Source organism: Agelaius phoeniceus, chromosome 4, assembly GCF_051311805.1.
Source record: "Agelaius phoeniceus isolate bAgePho1 chromosome 4, bAgePho1.hap1, whole genome shotgun sequence".
Lineage (NCBI taxonomy): Eukaryota > Metazoa > Chordata > Aves > Passeriformes > Icteridae > Agelaius > Agelaius phoeniceus.
In genome coordinates this window covers 52,535,701-52,560,436 of record NC_135268.1, presented here as the reverse complement: position 1 = coordinate 52,560,436, position 24,736 = coordinate 52,535,701, and the positions used below count along the sequence as shown (strand labels likewise).

The following is a 24,736-nucleotide window of genomic DNA, read 5'->3' as shown; positions in this document are numbered from 1 at the left end:
TGGGGATTCTCTCGGGGTTCATAACTAGATAGCTACAGAAAGCAGCAATCCCAGAGATCATACTGGAGAACATAATTTTCCTTAATTATTCCTTAACTAGCCTGCCCAGGCTGATCTTGAGGTGAGGGCAGTAGACTCCCACAGGCTGATATTTAAGTAGTAATTTTACTTGCTTTCAATTTTACTTTTGTCCTGCTGGCACTAATAAGTAAAGTTTATTATTCATAAAGTGCATTTATATTTTGTACTAGCACACAACAAGGCCCTTTTAGACTGTACTGACATGGACTGGAATTCACATATATTCCCTTTAAGTTGATATTTCCAGGAAGCAGCAAGTAATAACTCAAAAAAAAAAAATTGAAAAAGCTTAAGGGAGTATTTCAAACATGCCTATCTATTGTTCTGGGAAAAATTTTGGTCCAGCCATGAAAGAGCCTAAGTGTTCACTTATCAAACCAACAGCAACACCAACTTTCCTAGTGGGGTGCAAAAAAACCCATAATAGCTTTTCAAACTAATAAAATACATAAGTATAAGCTTTCAAGCTTACAGTTCAGCAAATGAATCAGCACTTGGAAGAAATGGTAAAAAGAAAACAAGATCAAAATAATTTTTATTACTGAATTAATTTTTTTATGAGGCAATTTTATCACCTAGGAAGTGTTTTGAATATCAAAATCTATTAAGCAAGGACCTTGCAGTCTACAGGTGGTTCCTGTGAAATGGAAAAGTTATTTAAGGCTTATAAATTAAATATGGGACTGCTTTTGTTTGCTCTGATGATGCTGTTCTCTTCAGTGATTTTGAATGAGGCTGAAACATAGACCATTCTTTTGATGCAACAGCAACATCTAATTTCAAAACGTCCATTATACCAAACCAAGGGCAGAATAATTCACTTGTATGCTAAACATATGTCAAGAAACATGCCACAAACAGCTTTTAGACAGGTAACAATGGAAAACACTTTTATTTCCCTGCAGTTCATCTGCCTCCTCTTTTTGCCCATGAACTTAAAGTTTTGAAACCATAAGCTAATGAAAATTACCTTAGAAATTCATTTTTTGGGCACTTTTGGTAAAAGACTAAGAAAACTTTCATTTGTATGTAGTTCAGTGTAATTGGAAAATAGTTTTACTTACCCTGGTACTACCATGAAGGTAATTTTCTCAAGTTTGGATCCTATATGGCAGCATTTTAATAGTTAATTATTAATAATTTAACAGCAAGTCCCACTAAAGATGGAGCCCTGTGATAGACAGTCTCAATTCAACACACACTAAACAAGCTTTATGTGAGTGTCACATGCAGCAGGGGATTTACTGTGCCATGCTGCAGACACATGGTTTGCTCCATGGGAAGTCATCCCTCCTCCCGAGTATTGCAGTACCTGCCATTTCTAATCCAGCACTAATTCACAGGGCTAAGGCAGGGGTAATTCCAGAGGCCCTCAGCTCCAGCAAGCACAGTGGCCAGCACAGGGCCAATTCAGCCTGGCTGGCACAGTCCTTGCATCCTGGATTAAATCCTCTCTTTTTCAAAGCTGCTCTGATAGGTTCAACTCCGTAAAAGTTACCTCTGATTTAAATAAAAGTTATAAAGCACTTTGTCAAAAGCACATAGGAACAGAAAGTATGAGTTCAGAGGACAGCTGAAGAGATGACTCATCTGGATGTTTGTAAAACATGGAGACAAGTGTTTAAAGCAGAGCCTATGAGACAGGCAAAGGCAGAAGCTGCTCTGGCACCGTGTCAAAATGCAACCCAGGCTACACACACCTGGTTTTGGTGTGGTGGGCTATACTGAGTATTCTATTGCATCAGAAGAATTAAATGCATTGCAGAAGGATTGCCCAGAGTACAGCAGCTTCAGAATTGCAGTAACCACACAAAACTAGTCTGAACAAACAAATTCAAAACTGCCACCAAAAAAAAGTCCAGAAAACATCATCACCCCATTCTTTTTATCCTTTTCTGTTGTGTTTTGGTCTTCATGTCCTTCTCCATTAACAGACCTTGTCCGGAAGATCAGAATATACATAAATCAAGGTGTTCTACTGCTGAGAGTAATCTCTAGGTGCATGAAGCCTGTTAGATTTTCTTCATGTGCCCAATATGAGGTAAAATGAATCACAATCTGCACAGGACTCACTCTTGTCTCTAATACAAGGAGACACAAGGCCTTCAGGGCAGGAGTGCTTTCTAATTTGTTTCGCCATTTCCAGCCCCCCAAACCAGATAGCACTTGGTTTGAGAACCCAGCAAGCTGAGCACCCCCCTGTGCCCTCCCCCAGACAGGGGAAACCAGCAAAAAACAACACACAGAATGCCATGGATCTCCTTAACCTGTGAGTAACCAAACAAAGCACCTGCTCCCTCCACAGAGCCTTTTACCAGGGAATCTCACTCAATATTTAGGATACTCATAAGCACTCTCTGCATTTTCTTTTCCTGAAGGACCCTGGAATAATATTAATGTGCTCATTATGAATTACTGCTACTTTAAAGTGAACTTAATTTGAAGCAATATTCTCTCTTTCATCAGGACTACTTTTCTCATGAGAAGTGTGCTTGAATAGGCTTGTTAATATTAAAGTTATCTCATGCTTCAGGTGGAAACAGTACCCAAAGTCATAATTTTGCAATTACCTAGCCAGGATTTGGAGTAGATGAGGATATAAAAAAAAGTGCTCCTTGGTTAATTCATAAACAAAGTTGGATAACTGAAGAGAAGTTGACATTAAACAAAGCAACCTTCAGGGAACATCCTGGGCTCTTGCTGCTCTACTGGGAAACATTCTGCAGGACTCTAAAAACCTCTTGTTTATCAAGGTAAATATGTCAAGGAGGAGTTATTCAACATAGCCTGAAAACAATACAGCTTTTAAAAATGATACACTTGAGGTATTGTGAGGGCACTTCCCCAGAGAAAACCATTCAAAATGTCATACAAAAAACAAATAAAAGTAATCAAGTTGTAAAATGATAGAAAAACAAACAGCAATAAGAAGACAAGGACAAATACACAGCTGTCTTTCAGGAAGAAAAAAAAAATGTTAATACTGAGTCTAGAGGGCCTACACTGGCACTTTTCTACCTGCATTCCTATGTACCCTTCTGTCTTAACAATTCCACCACTACTTCTACCACCATTTTTCAGATTTAACCTTTTCTTCTCCCCTTCCCCACACATGATGGGTCTGTTTTTTTCCTTGCACCTTACACCTATACCACAGCTGGTGTCATCCAAGTGAGGAGGAAGAGGAGGAACAACCTGAGAAGAGAAATAGTCTAGAAAGCCAGGGAAGGGTCTGCAAGGCCTTGATAAGCAATGCTGGTGGGGGTGGGAGAGCTGAGGCAAGCAGCAACCCCAGCCCCACCGAGTCCTCCCTGGGAGGAGCACTGAGACTTCCTACCCATGTGTCTGATAGGCACCACAGGCTCTCAGACACTGACTCAGCCTGTAAAGGAAGGCACAGGCAATTATTCCCAGCAACATCTTTTATACTCTAAGCTATGTCCTACTTTACCTAACAGATAAAGGTACATGCTTTATCTGGAGGCTGCAAATTCCTAAGAAGTTCAACATGAACAGCCTCTTCTTACCTTAACAGGAAAGTACAACATGGAAGATTTTTTTTTTTTCTTAATTACAAGATACCATTCCAAGTGTTATGTCAACAACTGTTTAATGTTGACAACACAGCTATCAAGATTGTATAGACACAATGTGCAAGCACATGCAAATATTCTTACATCTGCTTCTACATGCAGCAAGTCTAGAAAATCAGCGCTAGCACTTGATTCGGTGGAGAGAGTAAAAAAGGTACTTCCACTTCAATGTTAGTTTGTCCAGTTTTTTATACAATGCAACCTGAAACAAATACAGGTCATGCAAGAACCATAAACTGAAGCTAACAGGCTTTTACCCAAACTTAGGTTAATGGTGGAACCAGAAGATATAGCTTTCCCAAAGCAGATTTTTGGCTAGTCAGAGATGAGTGTTTTTTAAATACCTTCTTCTTAATATTCTCATATTCTTAATTTTGGATAGTCCTATTAGGCCAGCTCTGATGTTTGAGATAAGTGATGGAGGGTAATAAGACACAATGTATATAAAGAACACATTGATCTGTTGGGAGTTCCTTTCTTCAGACAAATGCTGATAATATTTTTGAAGGCAATCTCTCAGTAATGAAAATTTTAAACTTCAACATTAAGAGAGAGTATGGAATGCACATCCCAAGATTTAACACTATGATAGGATTATTGTCCAGGAAAATCTTTACAAAAACTTTACTGCATTAGGAAACACTTTATACAGAGTTGAGGACTAATTTATTGGAACCAAAATAATGCAGAATGCCCCACAACATTCTCAGAGAATTTACAGGAATCAGGCAGCTTGGAGTAGAATCAGAATCAAATTTCAAAGCTACCCAAAGGTCACAAGTCTGTGCAGCAGTTCATTATACATTTTTGCAAAGCTAAGACTGGATTTGGCTAGAAAGGAGTGTGGAAGCCTTTTTAATACAAGGCTCCTCCAACTCATCCTCAAAAATAAAAGGATCATTAGGATTGCAAAGACAAATCTGATTTTTAAGTTGCAGAACAAATCTTACTTCTACATGAGCTGTAGTGTATGTATGTAGGTATGAGACACATTTCTTTCACCATCACTTCTGTAGTTCAGATTTAGACTTATAAGAATGGTCTTCAGGGGTAATTTTTTTTTCCTTTTTAATTCTTGTCTTCTTCCTTTCAGACATCACATTTTAGAAACAGTCTCCTCATCATCTCAAATTTGATCTGTTCAAACGTGACCTTTTCTACCTTAACAATTCTTGTCTTTATATTTTATAAAATATTTAAAAATTTCACCACACTTTCTGTCTCTCAGGATCTCCCATAACAACAAACAAGTAAAAACTTGCTTGTAAACATAATAAAAAAGGAATTAATTTGGTTTTCCACCATTATCAAAATAATGACAAAAAATATGTCAGGCTGAACTGAAGCTCCTTAAGTCCTTATGTGATATATTCTGGAATTTTGAGAGGATTTCTCTGGCAAACTAGTTACCAATTAGTCTAATTTAGCAAGCCAAAAAGATCAGGTCATATAGAAATTTTGTTGTTCTTCTGATGAAAAATAATGCAAAATCTCACACTCCTAATTTAAAAAGTATCTAGCTGTCATTTCTCAGTCACTTTAGCTGTAACTGAGAAGCAACTGTTCCTTCTTCATCAGGATTTATGGGATTATCTGGCATCCCACCCACAAGTATAGATTAGTAATAGCTGTTGAAAACAAAATCCTTATTAAAGGGATTTCCAAGAATTTCAGCTAGCAGTAGAATGATATGGATGTATATGATTGCTAATATCCTTTAGAAAGTAAGATATGAGCCTTTGCTTCACTAGTCACTAAGGGTTTTTTCAATTTTTTTTCTGTTATTTTTCTTCCACTTACAAGCTCATAAATGAAATTACCAGTTTATGATAATACAGGCTCTTAATAAGTTACTCTCTCCTCTACCTTTTCTTCTTCCTGTTCTCTAGGATTTCTTTTAAAAATAAAGCTTATTTCCTCTCTAAGCTAATTCTTTTTTAAACTGCTTGGTTTTCCTTTCCAATTATTGAATTGGGGCTTTGGGGGCATCTAATTAAATGTTCTTAAACTGCTCCCAATTAATATCATTCTATTTCAGTTTAAATTGTCTTCCACCTGAATGGGATTATAATTGCTTTCTAATTGCTAAGTTAGTCTTTTCAAAACACCAAGTAGATATCCATTAGTGATGTGAACTATGGTGTATATTTAACTCAAGTTAAATCATTGTCTTCATAACTTAGATTTTGCATTTTTCATAGATTCCATAGAAGAAATCAATTTTGTATTTTGCCTCAGTGATTTGCTGCAGAAATCAGCTTGTACACTGCATTGTAATACAGTTTTTAAAATCCTGATCAATGTAAACTAATGTAAATAAACACAGGGAGTGTTATTTTTGTGTTTCATTTAAATACTTGTGAAACTGTGGGTTGGATACCAATATCATCTTGTTAAGAAAAAAGGAGAAATACAGTAGCTGCCAGTTTGCTTTCCAGCTACTTTAGAAGAAGAAAAGGAATTTAATAACAATATTATGACACAGGAAAAGCATAATTTTAAGGCCATTCAGCCCTTGTTATAATATTTTCATTTCAGAATAGACACTTTTTCTCCAGATCCTGACTTTATTAACACACTTGTGAGTGACTTTAAAATTGAAAGACACACAAAATCACATTGCACGTTTTTATCTGCGTGCAAATGAACACTGTAACTGGAATTCTTACTGCCTGGAATGACTTAGTTACTTTTTTTTTTTCCTTCAGAAGTGGGTAGTATTTGAAGCCCTCTTTAGAATGAAGAGCAAAAATCATCCTGTACTTTTCAGAGTTTTCATTTCTAATTACTTTCTTATTACCATGACCAAATTCTTATAGAGAGATATGAAAAGTTAACACAGGAGGTTTCTTCAACCCTCCTCCAGTTACAAAGTCTGAAGTTCACATTTCTTAATGCACTCTTATGAAAAATTCTTTATACTGAAATCATTCATAATTTGAATTATATTAGAAACAGACATCCTTCAAAGAAATAGATTAATTCAGATAAGTACACAAAATCTGAAAGCTCAAGTAGATATCTTGGTGCTAGAAAATCCTCAAATATGATGGCTGACACTAAAAAATAGGTTCTACAGCAATACTGAAAAGCTCCAGAAGGATGAGGCATCACTCTCATAAGAAAGCAGATTGTGACAAAACTCTAATAGTTGGGAAATCTCAAAAGAAAAAAAAAAAGGGGGGGAATTTAAAGAAAAAAGCTGAAATGCAAGTTAACAACGCAAACTGAGCTCAGTATGGCAATGGTTAACTTCCTTTCAATGCTGCAGGTAACTCAGGGATTTAATTCTGCTATGTACCACTGACTCATTTTGTATCATTATCTTAGCTGCCCAGTAGTAATAAATTTGGTCAACAGCTGAGCTTCCACCCCGTGGCAGTTTTCAGGGAGCATTGGGACCAAGTGTGATCACTTGGTTATCTGTTTATGTATATTGAGGAACAGACAAGTTCAAGATATGGCCCTACTGCAGAAGGTGCAGCATAGGGTCACTAAAATGATGAAAGAACTGGAGCATTTCTCCTGTGAGGAATGGCTCAGAAGCTGTGACTGTTTAGCATGGAGCAAAGAAGGTTTGGTGGAGTCCTATCAATGTAGAGAAAGACCTGAAGGGAGGGTACAAAAAGAACTTGTTATAGTGATGCCCAGTGACAGGACCAGAAGCAATGGACACAAAATTAAACACAGAGCACCAGAAAGCACTTTTTCACTGTTTAGCTCTGAGGGCAGCTAAGCACTGAAACAGGCTGCTCAGTAGATTTTGGAGTTCTTCATCCTTGAAGATATTCAAAAGCCATATATAGCAGGGCATCTTGCCCCAGAAAAGCTTACCTGTTGCTTTTAGCTGGTGAAATAACTCAGGGCATCTCGACCCCCACAAGAGCTTATCTGCTGCTTGCTAACTGATGACATCACTCAATCAGGACAGCTTGTCCCGTAGGGAGTTAATTTGGCACCATGACAGTAACACTTCCAGCTGGCAATAAACACCTTTTGTGGAAGTGAGGTTTGGAAAGATAAAATGAATTTCTGACTGACAGACACAAACTACACCAAACTTTCAAAAGGCAGAAATTTTCTGCATGTTTCCAGGAAAAGTGTTGGGATTTCTCCCCAGAGCTGGGACACCTACTTTGTGGTTATTTCTCTGGAGGCTGAGTAACAGGACTTTGTGTTCACTATTTCATTTTGGCAGTAAATTACACTGACTCCTAATCTGCACTATTTCTTTGCTAGCTTCAGTAGAAATACCCTGATATTGTGTACTTCCATGTCATCTACTAGCAGTTCTGTTTGATTTATACTGTATAATAAGTAACTCTGTTTGAGGCCTTTTTTCTACTATCTCCTGTCTATTCAATAAGTAACTCATTTTATAATTGACCCGATCTGCCATCCTTAGAACTTGCAGGCCAGAACAAGTTTAGGCCACCTAAATTTAAGCTGCTGCCAAAAATCTGAGGCTAAGGCAGGGCTTGCCTGAAGCTGCCACTCAATCCATAACACATCTGAACTTGGTCCTGGAGTACCAGCACTGGGTGACCCTGCCTGAGCAGGGGAGGGTTGGACAAAATGACCTCCAGAGGTCCCTTCCAACCCCCAACAATTCTATGCTTCTTTTAATATCTTATTCCAGAACATTCTGGGAGAAAGAAAGTCCAGTAAGAAGGAAGATTAGGAGCCTAAGTGGTGGAACATGAGTAAATGTCACATCCAAATCATAGCTTCTGCTGGTTCAATATTTCATCTGTTTGAAAAATGGAGAACATTTCTATGACTGTGTGATTGCTTCAAGTTTTCTAATATACTTCCTTCACACTCCTTTCATGTGCACTTCATCATTTAAAAACAGTAACTTATAATTCAAGAGAAAATTGAACTTCTTCATTACATAAGATATTAGCAGTTTCTAGTTTGATATAGCAATGCTCTCAAGTGTAGATAATATGTTTACACAAAGGGCTAAAAAGACCTTTTATTCTTTAAAGAAAACAACAAACCCCAACCAAACTAAGAATCCTCTCAAAACTAAGTTTCTTAGTCCAGACTTTTAATCTGAAGAGGTAGTTTTATTTCTCCAATAAGACCTGCATTTCTAGCACAGGCATGTGCCTATGTGCTTTGCAGAAAAACAGTTTCTGCATTATTAATAACACAAAAGCTTCATTACCTGTCATATAGAATTTCAGTTTTCAACATTTTTCTGATAGCAGTGCTAATTTCCTGAAGTAACAAGATATTCTTGATGCTCTCAGCATTTCAAAATGCATCTATCAGCGCTGAACCTAGCTGTAGAACTGATATTAAAGGTCTACATTATGTACTGTTGAACAAGACCACATAAATCTAACCTGGCATTTCACAAGTTCTTTAACCTTCTCTCTGACAAGACAAACACAAAAAGAATGTTACAACTAAAAAGGTGAAGGCAGCAATGCACTTCCAGAGTTTAGCAGAAAGTTAGGTGCTATTCACTCCTGAGGAAGGTATTATCCCAAGACTGATCTAATGAGGAACGTTTCTTTAGTCGCATTCATTTCCCATAATACAGTGGCTGATTTTCTTCCCTACTCAAGACATCCTCCTTATGTTAGGGCACAAAATCTGTTTAAATTGAACTATGTTTTCAGGTTTTAACATTTTTGATCATGAATTATCCTTCATTATTTTATTATTATAGTATTAGATTATATTATTTTTTTATTTTATCATATTATATTATTATCATTCTTAATTTGTGAGTTATGACCTTCTAACAGTGTTTCAGATAAACTATTGAATGAGAAAACAAGAAGAGATAAGAAGAGCAATGCTTACATATTTCACTTGAAATAGGTGTAAATATCTAAATGTATAAATATCAGGATTTTCCAGCAACTAACTGGCACTTCCAGTAACTTTGGCACCCATCAACAAATTCTTTTTACTATAGAAGTACTTCAGACTAGTTTCGAAAGTTTCTCTTACACTTTTGTTTCAGTCTTTATCTTTCCAAAAACTGTACACTGCTGTGTGTGCCTACCTACTGCCCTGATGTGTGTGCTACCCTTAGGAAAGACTTCAGCCTTCCTAGTTATGTGGCATTCACTATAATATTATTCAAGATTCTCTAAATTTTATTTCGTTATCATTTCTACCTAAAAACTGGATTAAGCCATAAACCCATTAACAGTCAGCAGTTAAAAATCTAATTGAATTAGAAATATTGAAGCATCAGGATAAACTACTCTAGGCAAATTTTACTTGCAAATTGGTTCACTAATTTTTCTATATAGGAAGAATTTTAAAGAAATTTTGGAATTAGAAATAACTAATAACTTTTTATTCAGGATGATATTCCTCTGGATATAATAAAATGACAGAAAAACATGTTTTAAATAAATTTTAAAAAAAAAGGAACAAACAAACAAAAAATCCCACCCAAACTATATATTAGAAAAGCTCTAAACCTTCTCATTTGAAATTTAAATTTTGATGTGGATTCAAGAAATATAAATTTTCTCTATTATGCATTGGCTTGAACAAAATTTCATAGTAAAACTTTGCAAGTTTTCAGTGTATCTTTATCAGCTTTATTTCCAATCTGTTTAATGAAAACATGCATTTTCTTCCTGCTAGTTATTTTTAATTTTCCATTATTTTATAAGAAATTTAAAATACAAAAACTCCAGGCCAACAAGATAGAACTCTCCCCCAGGCTTCAGAACATGACACTCACAAATAGAACAAAATAAACTTATTCCAATTATTTTTTCTCTCTTCATCTTTGGAGTGTGATGCTTTAAATATTGAAACTGTATTATTATTTTTACTTAAAACCCATGCACAAAAACACATATGTCACGGTGTATATCACCTAGCTAGCCAGAGTCAGGCACACCAAGACTTTAGTGAGGAAAATATTTGTAAAACTTTTGTAAAAAAATGTAAAAATATGAGTAACAACTCAGTGTGTGGTTTGGGACTGAACACTAAAGGGTTGGTAAGGACCTCTCCCTTGCAAAGAAAAAGGGATACTTGGATCTTATTTTTCCATCCTCCTTTGTTAAGAGTTACTTTGCTATTCTTTTGCATCCCTAAATTGTAGAAGGCAGTAGAGACTTCTGTTGGCCACATGCAACAAGTTGCAGGTGTAATCTGGAAAGGAAGGTGCAGGCAAGTATGTCTGGATGTCCCAACTCCAGCTCCCTGCTCTCCACTGCTTGCCCAAAGACAGAGGCTCCTCTCCAAGAGTAACGGGGAGAGGGAGAGCTAAGTACCTACTCTGCTTCACAGACATTTCTCCCAAAAGGAAAATATGCCAGTCAGGTTAATGGGGCTCAGGTACCTTATTTCTAACAAGGAAAGGAAAAAGAGATGAGTGCTATACAGCTGACTCAGGATGGCAAGAAATGGTTCCTTACAGTGCAAGATCCTTATGCCAAGAATATTGCAATGTTAGATTCATAATCAACTGTAACTATAGGATTTCCCCAACACATTTCCCTTCTTGTAATTGACAGGAAAATCACAATGACATTTTCATCCACTCTGCATTCAATTGCCATGAATATTCAACAGATAGACTTTGAATGTTAGGAAACTGGTAAGAAAGAATTCTCTTGGGAAGAAGAGAGAAACCCATTCAATGACTGGTGTATCTATCCCACAAGCTAGGTTTTCAGGTACTGGATAGAAACAACAGGTTTTTACATATAATTTGAGTTCACAAATTAAAAATACAAAATTACTCAAAATGCAAAATTGCCTTACTAACTCTACTTCAAAAATTGCAATCACTACATAAACTATGGTTTTCTCAATAAAATATTGCAATCTCCTCTTAAAATTGGAAAGGTTGTGTGGGAACAAAAACTGGATTTCTAGTAGTAAATCACATTTGTGATTTACAGCCAAGCTTTACAGTCAAAAAATCTGTTGAAACTAATAAATGATAGCAAAGTTCTTTCACATATCTTTAAAATATTATCATCTCACTGAAGACGGAAAAAACAGTTTCAACAGGAAAACTGTATCACTTCTGAATTATATTCATTGCATGCAATTATTTTACACAACTTGCAATCTTGATGGGTAACTGAAGGAGCATCTTAGCATTAAAAATGTTCTAACTAAAAGAGAATTAGTCCTTAATTTATTCTCAATCAGACTGTGAAAGCTCCTGTTGATAGTTCTTGGTCACAGCTCCTGGTTTACATCACGTACACAAGGTGACACAACTGAGAAACTATAAAAGGAATAATCTCCACTCTTATTGAATGAAATTTATCTTTCATTTTTGCATCAATACATTGTCTTTTAAAAAAACCACACAACTGTTATTGTGGGATTCCACAAAATTTCAGCATTTCCTACATAATGCGTGCAAAGTTATTGCATAGTTTTGCATCTTATTGCATATTGGCTCCTATTTTCCAAAGAGAAACATATATATACACTTGATATTCAAACATACACAGTATATGTATCAGAAAGAATCATTGTGTGTTGAACCTCAGTATAAAGCTGAGCCTCTGAAATGGATGTGGCCTGGTTTTATTAAGGACCTCCTCTATTTGATCATATTAACATCCATTGCATTTCAATGAAAATCTATTCTTTGTCATATGTAGAATATTCATCTCCACCATTTTAAAATGCATTGAAGTTATTTAGATTTCCTTAGGAGGAAAAAATACATTAGCATGCATCATGTCCACTTCAGCAGAGCAATTTTCTAAACATGTTAAAGATATCATATGCCCTCATTCAGGTCTATGCAATAGATTCAACAGTAGATAAAACCATTCCAAATACATTTCTAGCCCATTATTTTCCGTGGATGGTGAACAATCAGAGAAACCCTAAAGCCTAACTGCAAGACTTTCTGTATATCAAGAATTATGAATTTCATCCACTATAGAGAGTTATGAAGCAGATCAAACTTTTATTAATGTCAAAGGTTTAACACATTTCTGTTATTTGACAAGTGTACATGGAGGATCAGAATTGTGCTTTTTTTTCAAAGCAGTAATAATTTTCTTTCGCACTGATTCATTTCAAATAGACACTTACAGAACAAGGGAACTCCAGGAATCATAAGGCAAGTTCTAGTGCATGTCTCCCTTATGGTGTTGTAGGATAAACAGAAAACCTCACACAAACATTGCCACACACTAGGAGATGAGTAATTGAAATATTTGCAAATGGTGAGATTGGTATTTTTTCCTTACTTTTGTGTAAACAGCCTAACCAGACAAGCAAATTAACAACATGCTAAGCTAAAATTCTTGCTGATGATTACCTGAGGTGACACCAAAAATACTTTTAGAAATAAGGTGGACCTCAAAGCCTTCCTTCTTCCTCTTCAGATAAACACTTGGGATAAAAGTTGGGTCTTGTAATACTCAATATGATGAGAAATGTCATTGCATGGGCACATTTCAAAACTCACTAGGCTGTCTGGAGCAGATGAAAGTGTATTTTTAACTGATGCATGGAACAAAAATTACATGCATATAGCACGATTCATTCTGCTAAGAAGCACTTTTACATCTGTCCTAAAAAATGCATTTTGGTATGAATGCAGAGAAGCAAAAATCCCTGACAAAGGGCATTATGCAAAAACTTGGATTTCCATATTCAGTCTATAACCAGTGCTCAGTAGGTATTTCTGAAAGTTTTCACAAGGAGACATAGGCAGGAGACATTTCCCTCCCTCCTTCCCTTTTAGTCTTTAACAGCACTTACCCATCCATCATTTTCTTGTTTCTTTGAGAATAATAAGTGTTATTTTCATCTCATCAAAAAGATTGATCTTCAGCCTGATCGTCTAAAGGATGAAAGACCTTTTCCTAAATAATACAAACACAAGGTCCAGGCTGAAATCTGACAGAAGAATGACTGAATTCACAAGTGAAGCCTATCAGGTAAGACCAACAGGCAGAATGCTTCTCCTGAAATCTGACTGGAGAGCTTCCAGATAGAGAGATTAGATGTAAAATGGAAACTAAGCAAAATCAAGCCCATGTACTGGCTAGAACACACAGGAAGAAAAATTATTTCAGAGCTAGCTTTGAGCATGCTTAACCACATTACTGGAGACTCCACTATTATTAAAAGGCATAAAAGGTATTATCTAAAAATTTTCATGGAAACACATTTGAATTTTGAATGTCTCTGTTAGATTCTGGGTTTCAGACTGCAGAATAGACTTTCATTCATTCATTTTTCTGAGTAAATGATCTCTTCTCTTTGATTATTTGAGACACTATATAGTTTAGTCTTTCTTAACCTAACATTTTTTCTGATGGTTCTTAAGCTATGGAAGATGAAAGTGTGTGCTATTTTTTAACCCAAGTGAGATCTTCGTATAAATCTGATTTATCTCAGACACTTAATAATTGTGGTCTTTGACACAGCAGGCTGTTGGAGTTAAACGTTCCTATTTAATGGAGTGTTCCTCAATGTTATATGAATGTTATTTTTTGTTTGTTTTCCTCTCCCTTGCCACAATCACTTTGTATAATGAGATGTGGCACTACTGCAAGTTCAAACCCCAGCTTATGGATTGCATGAAAGTAACTGTCACTTGTAATCATTATCAGTAAGGGTTGGTTTGGGGGTTTTTTGTCTTATATGCAGTGATAACATTTTGTTTGCCTGCTTCTATTATTCAGAGCGGGTAACTTAAGGTTGTGATAGTGCAATTCATGATGATGCCTGGAGATATTTAGAGAATTCCATTCAAGGAAAACTCAATGATTATTTATTTGTCACTAATTCATTCATGTACTGAGGCAAAGAGCATGCTTAAGGAGAAAGAGAATAATTTCCCTTTTTTATTTTTAAAGGGTTTCAAAAATTCTCTTGCATCAAACACTGTCCTCATAACCATCTCACTTTAACTTCATATTGCTAACTAAATAATAACTTGAGATCATTAGACTATTTAGGGCATAATAAAAAGAGGAAATATACAGCTTTCAGCTCATTATGAAATTTCTCATTATCCTGGCTTTGTTTAGGACAATTGCTTGAATATGCATTTAGGACAGGCAGGAAGCCAACTATTTGTCCCTTAAACTGAATAGGGACTTTGGCAAACTCCACCCTTCGCAGCAAATGAGTTTTCAGAAATAGCTGTTCTCCTTTGAGCAGACAAACTGGTACAGTGCCAAATTTGATACATCCTGGAAGAGGATGAGAGGCAAGGGCAGGGGAGGGCAGGAAGTGCAGAGAAGAGAAAACAGCAAGAAAGATGGATAAATTAAAGCAAGCATTAAAAATCCTCAGAGAAATTCAGAAGATAATATGCCAGAAAAAGGAGGCAGGAAGACAGAACAGTGTCGTTTAGCACAAAAAATGTTCAGTTTATATGTTGTCCATCAGTTAGAGTGCTTACACCACAGTACCTGACTCCTTCCACTCTGAGATTGGGTTTGCAGTTTCCTATACCTCTGGCAACTTTTTACTTTACAGAGTGAAACATTCCAGTTGGAACTCTTCTTTTTGAGTCTGTATCCATACCTTCACTGGGCCTCTTTCTCCTATCCTGTTGACTATCATAAAAAGAGTTGAAATACAATATAATATTACAAGCGTTCTTACATTCAAAAACTATTAAAATTAGGCTTTTATAAAATAAGCTTCTATCTTGACCATGAATAATTCAGCCTTCTACAGAGGGGAAAAAATTCAGACATTTTTCAAGTAGGGAAAGGAGAAATATTTGTGTTTTTTTCCCTCCTTTTAAGACATCGGCAACTTACAGGCAATCTATAAGAAGATTTGCACTCACATGTGCACAGGACATATTTTTTAAAGCTAAGAGATGTCCAGTTTCATTCCTACAGTGTATGTTGCAGCTGCTCTGCAGATATCTAGTATATGACCATTCCGTCTTAAGTTTTCCAGCCCAGGCTGGTGGGGACCTGAGATGCCCTTGTCAATAGCCTGCCTTGGCTCTGTGGAGGCCCTCATCAATGATTTCTCTCCATTGGTGTCAAGTGCTGAACTCCACCCCTGGATATGAGGAAAAGGATTGACCTTCTGTAGGTCCTTTCATGATGCACACACAGTCCCCTTCAGGCTGCACACAAGAGGAGCCTGTCCATAAAAGGTGAGATGGCAGAAGGATTAAGAGTTGTAGACATTAAAGAGCAAGGGTTACAAAAAGAGCGGGTAGTGAACTCCGAAAGGAAAAGAGAAAAAGTTAGTCAAAACCGAAAGAGTGAAAGGAAGATGAGACTAATGAGTGCACAACAATAAATCATCTCTAGCTGTGCACTCAGTATTCAGTGCTAACAGAGTTTGCATTCAAAATTCCCAAGAAAGTCTATTCATGAACTTACAAAAAGTAACTGGCCCATTTTGGTTTTCCTTCTCTAAACAAAAGTAACATCTATGGGCCATGGATCCAACTATCTGAACGTGTTATGCATCGTATAATTCCATGGAAATATTTCTCCTTCTAACTCTCCATAATCTTTTCTGTGACCTCATGCATTATTTTTAAAGCAGACTAGAGAAGAAATCCTAAAACTTAGGCCTAGCAGGAAAAATAGTGCATCATTTTACACTGGAACGGGTTACCCAGAGAAGTTTTTGATACCCCAACCTTGGAACTGTTTAAGCCCACGTTGGATGGAGCTCTGAGAAGCCTGGTCTAGTGGGAGGTGTTCCTGCCCATGACAGGAGGGTTGAAACAAGATGAGCTTTAAGTTTCTTTCCAAACCAAACTATTCTATGATTCTAATATTTAGTACATTTTCAAAGACATTATAATGAACCTTACTTGACCCATTGTTTTAATTAGACCAAAAAATATTTAGTAAATTTTGTCCTGTTATTTTCCAAAGTTTGTCAATTTAGTTTTTTGATATTAACAATTTGCATATGTCTTTTCTTAGACTATGAAGGTGAATCAAATAATTTGGCTACGGAGTCCTGTTCAACTTTCTGTTTACTGTGCACGGACACAATGTCACTGGCTCACAGTCAAACAGACAGTCTGAAAATTGTATTAAATACACAGCTTTCCAAAATCTGTGTTCATCCAAATTCAATTTCTAAAATCTAATACAGTCTTGTCTCTCAGTTTCTTTAAAAAAACCTAATGAAATGTTACATAGAAGCAGTAGAATATTGTAGAATGAAGTCATCACAATATTCAGGCTAAGAGACAAATTCAAAAGATTCATCCACAATGCATATTAAATCCTCACCTCATTTTTAAACTGCACTTAGAGATCATTACAATAAATGCAATATATTAACTGTTTTGGTTTTTTTTTTTCCTGAGGGCAAAGAGAAAGTGGAGCTGTACTTGATGCTCAGTCTTGTATATTTTTAACTGTAAAGTGAATGGATATTCCTGCCCTGTTTCATGCACCCCCTTTTTTCCTTCACTAGCAAAACAGACCTTAAAAGTGCAAATTAGTTGGTGTAGAAGGATGTATGAAAAAACTACATACTAATTCACATTACTGGAGCAGTGAAGCAGGGTTACCAATCTCAAGAGGAAAATGGTAGCAGAAATGAAGTAGAGTGATGTTTATCACTGCTGGTGTGGGCCAGGGTTACCAAAAGGCACACTCCAGAGTGCTGCAGCAGGATCACACCCAGCCCCTGGAGATGTGTGTTGCAGAACAGGGAATGAAGCTGCGCATTTCACAAGTGAGGGAGAGGATGGAGGGTGGAGTCAATAACCATGTCCTTCCCCTTCCACAGATCTCAGCATTTTCCCTCTATCACAAAACACATAAAAAATCCACAGAGAAGTATCCTGGGGATGACACACCATCAAAAGCCTTATGGATGGCCCTCTGAATTAATGAAAGGTAGAGAAGAATCCCTGTGAGTGATTGAAACAGATAATTGCTAAAGCACAGCACTGAGGCTGTGACATCTCTCCATCATAATCTTACAGTTTCTAGGAAGAAAAATCTGGTCAAATTTCCCTAGCATCTAGTCAGCCAGTAAAGGCAAGTAACAAGTATAGGCAGAGATTTGTCTGTGAAAGACAATTTCATGTGCCATGCAGAGTTGGTAAGTTCACTGGTTTAATTCTGTAATTGTTTAGGCTGATGATCTCCGCTGCTTCTTTATACAGTATCCTTTATTTTGTCCCATTACCGCAAAAACTTTCTTTTAAAATGCTTTAAACAATCATTTAACATTAAACAAGTATATTTATTGGCCTACCAGCATGCCTACAGAGCATCTCCCAAAGCTATTTGTTGTTGAATATCATGTCACCAAATCACCCGAATAAGTGGTAATAACATGCCATTACTAGTAATAACATGCTAATCTACAGTTCTTCCTAGCCAGAAAGATACCACTGAAATCGCAGGTCATATATACTCCCTAATATAAAAAGTGGAAAGTCAAACATCAAAATAGCTATAGATATAAAGAACAGACTAAAATTTAACTGATAGTTCAAATATTAGTGGATATGCTGCAAAATAAAATTTTTAAAAAATTATTTAATAGTAGAAAATGAAGTCATTGTCATAATAAAATTTGCACATATATAAAATTCACATTCAAACTGAGCCTGAGAATTTTAAATTCCTTGTAGAATCTTGAATGGATTTGTTTTTCAGGGTCCTGCACTTCCTGGTACCATGGGGCAAAGATTGCCCCAGTGAGTAGCTGTGATCAGGAGCAAACCAGGATGACAAAGCTGTTTTGCTTTCAGCTGGTAACAAGGTTTACTAAACATCCTGAGCAATTCTTACCTAAAGTATGCAATTCCTCAGAGTCCCAGGGAAAAGTGCAGAACCTGACAGTGATGGATCAGAGGAAAAGGGTCAGTAGCAGTGCTGGTTCAGGTATAAGAATTACTGAGAGCCCTGATAGTGCCACAAGAACTGCTCCATCTTCAGAAAGCCACAACAAAGTATCAGCACCGAGGCCTACAGCAAACAATCAAACCATTTAAGAGACTAACTACTCTCCAAAGTGTTGTAGGGGGTCTGAATTCAGCAATCACTGATATTTTGTACCTTGCAGAAAGTCAAATACAAAAGAAGTGAGAGGGCTTAGACTTCATATTTCATTAGGTTCAGCTTTTGATTATTGTTGTTTCAGCTGTTTGGGCCTTTCTGTTAGTATATTCAGAGTTCTTTCCCCAAGAAAAAGAAATTTCTTCATCTACTGCAGAGACCTGGGTATTAGTAGTACTCCAGAGCAGGAGAGGTCATTCAGACCTGATGCTGCTCCATACCAGAGTAATAAAGAAGCATCCAATCAATAGCTTTGTCTTCTATATAGAATAAATTTAGCTGTGCTCTTTGCATCCTCACAGGTCTCCATCATACCCCAAAAACCATCAAAATGTTTCTTATTTCCAGCCCATAAATAGAATAGCTAATGCAGTTTAGATTTTTATTCTGTAGTTCCCTAATAAAGGCTTGTCTTGTTTATAACAGCACAGCATACAAAGCACTGCAGCCTAAAAACTAAACCAGGCTGCCACAATATGCTGGGGATATTCCACAAAACATCACTCTGCTGAAGAGAATTCACCTCCCAGTGCTCTTCTCAACACACATCACACACAAATGGAGTCACTACTGGAGTAGAGCAAGAACACCCCAGGAAACAACATTATCTACTGAAACAAATATGAATAAACAGCATACACAGTTTAAAAATCCAGTGTAAGATCTAATAATGAGTTTTAGGGATGCTAACTATATCTCCAGTGTCCTAACTGACAGAAGTTACTTTATGATAGATATCATACATTGAGTATTGGGATTAATTTCTCTTCCATGTTGTGCTTAGAATTGTTACAGATCTGCACCATGAGCACCCATGAGCAGCTCAGAGTTTGTTCTGTCCATGGTTTCAGAGTACTGAGATGCAGTATGGAGCTTTGCTATATGAGCTTTTATATGGAAAATGGAAATTAGATATCAATTTTAATAAGACAGAATTATCATTAAATATGTTCAATAATAAGTATGCATAATGTAACAAAGTGCATAAATAGTCTTAAAATACATATTTTAAAAAGGAACAAGAACATTTTTCTTTAAATACTCACAAGAATAAAAATCTCAGGCAACAGATTGGAATTTTTTTTTGAGGCTTCAAGAGAGAGAAAACAAAAAAAATTCCTTCAGAACCCATCACTCAAAAACCTATAAACAAAATTGTTGACAGATATAAAAGGTCAAAACATGTTTTCTGAGAACAGAAAAAATTATACAACTGACCAAGATGAAATCTTAAATTGCAAAGATACCTTAGTGCAAGCAGAGTTCAATCCACCCTTTCAGAGCATATTGCTACATCTCTGCCCTCATATTTGAAAGACAAAAATCCACTATATTTTAAATAAATTGCACTTAGCTTAAGAAAGAGAGAAAAAAAATTCATAACAGCTCCAAAGTATCAGATTTACATGCACATAAAGTTTCATAAGCGAGTAGGCTGAGGTAGGCAAGAAGCTGGAAGGGGACACAGAGGGGACAGCTGATCTGATTTGGCCAAAGGGATATTCTGTACCATGAAACATCATGCACAGTAACAAAGCTTGTGTAAAGGAAGAAAGGAGGAGTATTTCCAAGCTGGTCATTGCTCAGAGACTGGCAGGGCATTGCTCCTTGTATGGGAGGTGGTGAGTGGCTGCCTTTGCATTACTTGAGGTTTTTCCACCCTTTCCTTCACTTGTTTAAACTGTCTTTACCTCAACCCACAGGTGTTCTCCTTTTTGCCATTCCTATTCTGTCCACTGTCCACCTGGAAAGGTGGGGTAGGGAGGAACAAATGGCACTGTGGGCACCCACCTTCTGGCTGGGGTCAATACACAACATAGCAGAACATAAATACACCTTGTCTACCGACATATTTGAGTAAAGCTCATTGAAATATTTTTTTGCTATGTAGTTATGCAGGAAACACAAACATCCTAAACACCTTTTATCACTCTTCTATATTTCTTCTTTTATTTGGTGATGGGGTGGGTGGATGCTATGTTTTAAGAATTGTTGTACAATTCTGTAAGGTCATTATTAAGTATATACATGTGATACATTCAAGTTTTTAAAAAATTCAATACTTTATCATGAAAGGTGTTTTCACTGAACTGGATATACTTCTTTTCAGCCATTGTGGGTCAGTTTGCTGTTGCATTCTCCAAGACAAGATATCAGAGGTTTCTGATTTTCCTTTCCACTGGGTCCAGTAATTTTCTACACCACACCCCAGCCACTAGAGTTTCCAAACTAAAGACTTGCAGGCAGCTAATAAGTTAATAATTTTTTATCTTATGTTGAAATTTACCTAAGCAGATGAAGGATTGTGAAATGGTTTATTTTTGAAACAGTAATACTCACATTCACCTGGTTAAACTGTCAGTTTTCTGTTCATGTGAATGGACAGGTAGGAATGTCCTGTGGAAAAGTTAAGATAAAAATTAAGACTTCAATTAAAAAACCCCATGAACCAGAAAATCACTTTTATTCACTCATCTTAATAATTAAAGTGCCAAAATCCAGAACTCTTTTTTTTTTGTATATAGCAGAACACAACCTTTACTTACATATGCTTGCAGCCTTCTTAAATAAGAATCAAGCTTAATTTCCTTATGAAGAGTGAACAGCTTTAGTTTCCATGCTTTTTTGGTTTTAATTGAGATAAAACAAATATATAATATTGGATGTGAGTTTGAAAATAACTGAGTGTTATTAAGAAACAGATGACTACTTACATAGCCTTAAAACATTTTTTTTCTGTAGTTCAGAGAAGGCTAAGTACTACTGTGCTGAATTCATCAGCAACATGGAACATTCTGCTGAAATACCAGAGCTTGGGTGGGAAATGGCCAAAAGTACAAGCTCTGGTTATGAGCATTTTCATAGGAAAAGGAGAAAGAGAAGAGCTTCCAGGAGAGAAATAGAATTTTGTTTCAGCTTGAACCACACTACAAGAACTGACTCAAACACTCATTAAATTGAAAGCATTAATTCTGCAGAGTTCAGCTCAAAATACCAATAATTTCATTGACAAGCTTTGTTTTTTTCACAGAAAGTGAAGTCCTCAGATGTTAACTGTATTCATAGGTTAAAAGACAGTAATTTAAAAGGTAATCTTTTGCACCTTATCACCACGCACAATAGACACTTGACTGATCAGGAGTGGATTTTAACCCCAGAATTAATAAGGCTCTGAAACTCTTCAGTGAATAATCCAGGATTTTCAACAGCAATTCATTAAATAGTTGCACTTTCCATAGATATCCTATATATAGGGTTTAGGGACTCAGGGACAGAGCTGGAAAAACATTCTGGAGCCAAAATCTCTCTCTTGAAACCAGAACTCAGTTCTGCACTATCTCAGATACTTCCTAACCCTGAAACATTCCATTCCCACAGACATTTCATATTTCAATATGAAATTTCAATCAGTTCTTACTGTTTTGCTGGTGAGAAAGTCCAGAATCTGTACCATCTTGCAAGCACCAAGCAGTTTGATGCTCAGTTCTGTCAGGACCCAGGAGCACACTGAGGGTGTTGCCTGGAGGGCTTTTATTTCCTCCTGCAACTGGTGGTAAATTGGTCTGATGGTGGCAGGTGGAGAGGGATCATCTCTGCATCACTTGTTGGGTTGTTTCCTTCTTCTATTAAACTGCCTTCATCTCAATTCATGAGTATTTCTTGCTTTTGCCTTCCAGGGAAGGGGGGATGTGGAAGGGGAGCAGAAAGCAGGTGACTGGGTGGGAATTTAGCTGCTGGTTGAGTTCAACTCACCACAGCAGGAAATATTTAACATTTAACATTTCAAAGTGTAATATTACAATTCTCAAGTCAAGAAAACAAAAGACAAAGTACTTCATTCTGACTTCAGAACTTCTGTGTGCTATGTAACAGAGTAAATTTCTCCAGTGCTTCCCCCAGTGAATTAGCTATAGCAGAGTGGTATTTAAAAAATTAATTTCACCAACACTGAAAATAGTTTCTGGTTGCCTTACATCACAGTTATTCTAACTGACCTTGACTGCAGCATTGGAAGCACACAAATAAGACGGCAAATATACCAGGGTCTGGGTAAGATTCCTGACCTTAAACCAAAAAGCAAGTCCTCCACCTGCTGCCAAGCCCATTAACGCATGATTTTTGGCAACTGAATGGTACTTCAGAGCAAGACCACAACTGCTGTCACACAGGAAAGCCTGTAATGTAGTTTCCACCTCAGGCTGAGGACTGAAAGACATCATTCACAGTCAGCAGCTGCCCAGCCTGCATGTTCTGAGAGGTCCAGGTGGAGGAGAGTCTTTAGTCCTGTTGGGCGGTGTGCTCAGCATAAAACACAGCAGCTACACTGATTGCCACAGAAACTAGAGTTCAGGCTTCAGCTATCCCAAGCCTTTCTTCCAGCCTTTCAGACTAGCACCCCAACTACCCCCCTGAGGTCCTTGATACAGACAGAATCCTCATCTCCTGCACCACCCTGGAGCACAGGCCCCTCCTTTGCTTGTGCATTGACTGTGCTCTGTTCTGCTCTGTCTGATGCCATCATGACAGGGCTCTGATGCTCAGGGAGTGCATGCAGCAGCTCTTCCTGCTGCAAAATACTTCACTGCTGCATGATGGTTTTAAAACCATTCTTCTGGTCTCTCACTAAGGGCTAAATTGTGTTTAATGCACAGTCTGAGGAATTTACCATATTGGTGGGCTTTTTTTCTCTCCCACATTTTTAGTACTTGTAACAAATGTCACTAACTGGACTAGTTCAGTTGGAAAGTCTCACTGTTTTAGCTAGGACCCAAAAAAATCCACCACAATGAGTATTCAAAATCACCATGCAATTACTAAAAATTTAAGTATATGAGAACAACTGTGCATTTTACATAGCTTGGTGTTATCCACAATAGATTATTCCAGCACTTGCAGGGTATGAAAAGGAATACACTTCAATCACTACAATCTCTTGAGTAATCTCTGCTTCAACATCCATGATCTATAATGACAAACATCAATATTTGACTCTAAATTGCATGTTTCTGAATCCTATAGCATATTTTTCCTACTGACAATGGCAAGGCCCCAGCTGCAATTTGATAACTGTGTCACAATTCAAATAATGCTTCATCTTTAGATTTTGAAGCCCATTTAGTTTAATGGTTTGATTATAATATGACCACATTGTCACAAATCACAAAAGACAAATATTTTTACTGGGAAATTTTAAATACATTCTAGGAAGTCCAACTAATGATGGATTAAAGCTGACCTTTGACTTTACCATTTGCACTATTTACTTATCTAAAATAAAAATCTTCATGACAGAGTGACACCTGCAAAAAAAAAAAATACAGTGGAAAAAAATGCTAGGAGTGCAGATATCCTCTTATAACTTTACCATTTCTAGACTGATGCTGTCCAAAAAGGCCTAAATCCTACTCCAAAATAATATTGTGCCTAACATTGTACAGCTAATTTCAGTTCCTGAAACAGTTTCCAGCTGGGCACACAATAGCATTTGTTATTTTCCTCTTATTAGTTAATCTCATAATTTTGCTTCATTCTCATAAATAAAATTACAGGATAACAGTGAGACAATTTAAGTTACTAGGATTTATTCTGCTGTAATGAACATATGGAAGATATGGAAGATGTCTCTTTGCAGTTTTATGTACTGAAAGATTATTAGAGATATCTAGAACTGTAAGTTATATTAGATTGTGTACCACAATAACCTCAGAGGCAGAATGAAAATTCTGTGTTGTGTTGCATACCCTAAGGTGTATTTCTGTACATACTTCCAAGGTGTTACTGCATGTGGTTTATCATAGCCAATACTGCTAGACTTGCAAAGTCACCTGGTGATTCCAAGTATCAGTACCCATAGATAAAAGAAGAATGAAAAGACAATTTTTCAGAAGTTTGTATAAGAAATCATTACTATGAATTTTGTGGTCTTCAGCTAAAGAAACTCCTGAACTTGCCTCATTCCCAAAGTTCTGAGTTATCTGCTGTAATTGCTGCTGAAGCTTATAAATACTCGGTGTAAATACAATATTCTGAACACATTTCTAGAAAAATCAGGCCAAATATATGTTA

The 24,736-nt window shown here is 36.7% G+C and overlaps 1 protein-coding gene across 1 annotated transcript in view; it reads right to left on the bottom strand.

Annotated features, from left to right (window-relative positions):
- Positions 1-24,240, bottom strand: part of ARAP2 (ArfGAP with RhoGAP domain, ankyrin repeat and PH domain 2) — a 271,367-nt gene extending 247,127 nt beyond the window's left edge. Inside the window, exons 1-3 of the mRNA XM_077177631.1 lie at positions 22,089-24,240; positions 21,011-21,067; positions 19,717-19,813 (exon numbers count right to left, since the gene is read on the bottom strand). The gene's annotated coding sequence lies outside the window, so the exon portion shown is untranslated. The remainder of the gene's footprint in view (positions 1-19,716; positions 19,814-21,010; positions 21,068-22,088) is intronic.
- Between the last annotated feature and the right edge of the window lie 496 nt (positions 24,241-24,736).